General features: G+C 51.9%; 1 protein-coding gene across 5 annotated transcripts in view; it reads left to right on the forward strand.

The window, feature by feature from the left end:
• Positions 1-3670: 3670 nt before the first annotated feature.
• MMAA (metabolism of cobalamin associated A) overlaps positions 3671-4028 on the forward strand; it is a 33970-nt gene continuing 33612 nt past the window's right edge. For all 5 annotated transcript variants that reach the window (XM_034771327.1, XM_034771331.1, XM_034771328.1 and 2 more), the window contains exon 1: positions 3671-3768. The gene's annotated coding sequence lies outside the window, so the exon portion shown is untranslated. The remainder of the gene's footprint in view (positions 3769-4028) is intronic.

Consider the following 4028-nt stretch of genomic DNA (forward strand, 5'->3'; position numbering starts at 1 on the left):
TTATTCCACTCTGTATGCATCCAAAGAAGTGGGCTGTAGTCCACGAAAGCTTATGCTCTAATAAATTTGTTAGTCTCTAAGGTGCCACAAGTACTCCTGTTCTTTCTTCTGTAACGTGTCTGTTCTCTGTGTATTTTCAGAATCTGATCCCCTGACATTAGGGACAAATACATTTTTACTCCTCTTGGGCCAGGTCTAATCTAGAAACTTTGTCAGTATAGCAATGTAGTTTAGAGGCGTTTTTGCAATATTTCTATACTGGTAAAAGCCCTAGTGTAGATGCAGTTACACGGGCAGAAAGTGTTTTTGCTAGTATAGCTTATTTTACTTGGGGAACTGCTATAAGTTATCCCAACTAAAAGCACTTTTTTTCTTATATGAAGTGTCTACACTGGGACGGTTTGCCAGTATAACTGTACGAGCAAACTTTTTCTAATATAGACTTGGCATCAGTCTTTCAATGCCAGCACAGCTCCAACAGAGACAGAGTGAACTGGATTTTATTTCTTCATGTACATTATCATTCTTCCTACCTTTCACCCCATTCCCTCTTATTGTTGTTTGCACTTATTTATTGTATCTTGTCTTGGCCCAGGAGATCTTGGTTTCCTAACCTGGTGAACATGTCAATAAACCCATCATTTTTCCTGACTCCAGGGCTGGATTTGTTATTGTATAGACCAGTTCTTCTGCAAGTTAAATCTAGCAGCTTGGCATTTGAAAAGAAGTTTGGTGTGCTCACTGCACGGAAGAAGGCAAGACACACGGTAAGGGTTTTAACTAGGCTGCAGCTCTTAGTTAAATTACATCCAAGGTTCCTGTTGAGGGACAGCCCCGTCATTTGCACCCCATTGATTCTTTGACAATTCTTGGGGGGGCTTCCACTGCAGGGGGAGTCCATCATCACATTAGGAGGGCTCTGGGCACTTTCACTCCCCTGCTAGCATCTCTCCCCCTTTAGGGGATTGAGGTCAGAGGGGACCTTGACCTTCAGCTTGCACCACTACCAAGTACATTGGCTGGGTGTCCCCTGGCCTCTGGTTTGCATTTTCCCCCAGGAGGTTAGACATAATGTCCTAATGAGATGGGGGTATCACCTTGGGATGCCTGCTACATGATCTGTTTGTATCTGGAGTCTAAATCAATGAGTTCCTCCTGCATTGGGCACCTGTCACAAGTAGGCACCAGCATCAGGTTGGCTGCCTCCACCCCCATGTCCCTGCACCAAGTTACCTAGAAATTCAGCCAACCCACTATTGAGATCATCCAGGAACAAATCTGCACCTGTATCAGAAAAAGCTTAGATACAGGCTCGGCTGATGATAACCAAGTTACCTCAGGACTCCAGCCATGTTAGTACTCTCCAGTTGGCCCTCCTCCAGGCCCTATCCACATTTTTGTGGGTGAATTGCAGTCTGCCAAACCCTGCAGACTACTAACTCCAACTGTATTATCCCCATGCTAGGAAACATGTCCAGCAGCCATCCAATATCCTGCTTAGCCTTCCAAATCAGGTGGAGCCTGGAGCACGTTCCCAGGTCATTCTTCCCTAGGGGGATAATAATTTGTGGCATATCCTTACAGGGCACCAGTCCATGCAAAAGAGGCATGAGCTGATCCCACTACATGCCCTGTCTGCTGTGCCAAGCTAAAATCACATCCAGCCTGAAGACCAATTGCAAGCCCTTTGCTGAATTACACGCTCTTTTGTAAGTCCAGTGCACAGTGCTGCACCCGCAAATCCATATCACCAGCTATAGACATGCTCAGTACATTCTATATGATAGACGGGGAAGGAAGCAGACATGGTTAAAACCTGTGGTGCTTATGGACCACCACCATGTCAGCCTCCTTTCAGGCAGCTGCACATAGGCCTTACAGGCCCTGGATCTCTGGTGTGCCAAAACCCAACTGGGTAGCTGCTGTTGCAGCTACTATATGAAACTGATGTGTATTCCAGACTACTTGCCAGGCTGTTGATCTGCACGTCAGACTTTAGGGGGCTTTCTCATGATGGCATCTTTGTGGTCCTATGACCATACAACTGATGCTGAATGAAGTAGTGGGCAAATAGAGAAATGTCCAGCTAGGCCAGAGAAGGTAGTGAGAATCCCACTGGTGACTGGATTGATTTAAAATAAGGGAGATGACTTTTTTTTTTTCTCATAAGGAAAATACTAAGTTCAGTAACTTCCAACACACTCACCGTCCTCCCACCCCTTGGCCTTGCAAATGAAAGAAAAGCTAGGGTGTGTGGGTAAAGCAGCCAAGGTGGAATCTCAGGCTTTTCAGTTTTCCATTATAAACAGGTATACACACATTCTTATCTTTTTTTCACAGGGGGACAGCATGTTGGTGAATGAGTTGCTGTGGGGATGAAGTTGTCAGGGGAGGGTAGAAATCCCACTGTTTGAAGTCTAATTGAGGGTTGTTTAGCAGTGCTCAGGACAGGTGACAGGATACTATGCTCTCTTCACCCTACCTGCTCCTCTTTGTGGCTGTTCCCATGAGATATGTTGGCCAGGACTAGAATGTAATAGCAGAACAGTACCGAGGGGGGGGAGGGAAAGGGCTATGGGTGTGGGGTGTCTGGGTATAGGTTGTCTGTGTGTGTATGGGGAAGTCTGTGGGTGTTGGGAGGGGTGTGTATGTAGGTGGGTGTTGGGAGAGGTGAGTGTATAGGGAGGGGTGTATGTGTCTGTGTGCTGGGAGATGTCTGTCGGGGCATTGAGACAGTTATGTGAGTGGTGGTGTGTCTGTTGGGTGTCTGGGGGTGTTGGGAGAAGTGTGTATACAGGGGGTGGCTGTTGGGGGTGTAGGAAGAGGGATGTGTGTGTGTGTGTGTACAGGGGGTGGCTAAGGGTGTGTGTTGGGAGAGATGTGTGTACAGGGTAGGGTTGCCAACTTTCTAATTGCACAAAACCAAACACCCTAGCCCTGCCCCCCGCTCATTACATTCCCCCTCCCTCAGTGGCTTGCTTTCCCCCATCCTCACTCATTTTCACTGGGCTGGGGCAGGGGGTTGGGGTGTGGGAGGGGGTGAGGTGAGGGCTCCAGGGTGGGGCCAGAAATGAGGGGTGCAGGAGGGGGCTCTGGGCTGGGGCAGGGAGTTGGGATGAGGGAGGTGGTGATGACTCCGGCTGGGATGTGGGCTCAAGGGTGGGGCTGAGGGCTTTGGGTGCAAGAGGGGGCTCCAGGCTGGGTGGTGGGGCCAAGGGATTTGGTGTGTGGGAGGGGGCTGTAGGTTGAGGCAGGGGCTTGGGGTGCAGGAGGGGGTGTGGGCTCTGGTGGGGCCAGAGATGAGGGGTTCAGGATGTGTGTGGGGGTTGGGGTAAAGGGGTAACCCCTAAGCGGTGGCTGCTGGTGTTGGGATGTCTGCTGAGAGAGGTGTGTGTACAGGGGATGCCTGGGGGTGTAGGGAGAGGGGTCTGTGTGTATTTGTGTACAGGAGGTGTCTGGGAGATGTCTGTTGGGGGTGTAGGGAGAGGTGTGTACAGGGAGTGGCTGGGGGTGTCTGTTGGGAGCGGTGGCTTGGGGTGTTGGGGGACATGTGGGAGGGGAAGGAGAGAGCGGGCTCTGGGTGAGATGGGGGAATTGTTCTGTTCTTTGTGCACACGGGCTCTAGAAACGTGCAAACATCGTGCGCTCTCTAATGCGTATCGCGCATGCCTGGAGCTCCCCCTCCCCCCCGTGCCCTTTGCCCCGGATGTCCAGCTCGGCCTTGCCGAGAGGTGGGGAGGAGCCGCCGGAGCCGGAACCTGCTGCTGGGTGGGTAGGGCTGGGGGTTGAGGAGGGCACGTGGGGGGCTGTGTGCGTGGTGCGGGGCGGTCTGGAGGGGAGGGGGTTTTGAGGGGGGCTGTGTGCGTGGTGCGGGGCGGTCTGGAGGGGAGGGGGTTTTGAGGGGGGGCTGTGTGCGTGGTGCGGGGGCGGTCTGGAGGGGAGGGGGTTTTGAGGGGGGGCTGTGTGCGTGGTGCGGGGCGGTCTGGAGGGGAGGGGGTTTTGAGGGGGGCTGTGTGCGTGGTGCGGGG

This window comes from Trachemys scripta, chromosome 5, assembly GCF_013100865.1.
Source record: "Trachemys scripta elegans isolate TJP31775 chromosome 5, CAS_Tse_1.0, whole genome shotgun sequence".
Taxonomy (NCBI): domain Eukaryota; kingdom Metazoa; phylum Chordata; order Testudines; family Emydidae; genus Trachemys; species Trachemys scripta.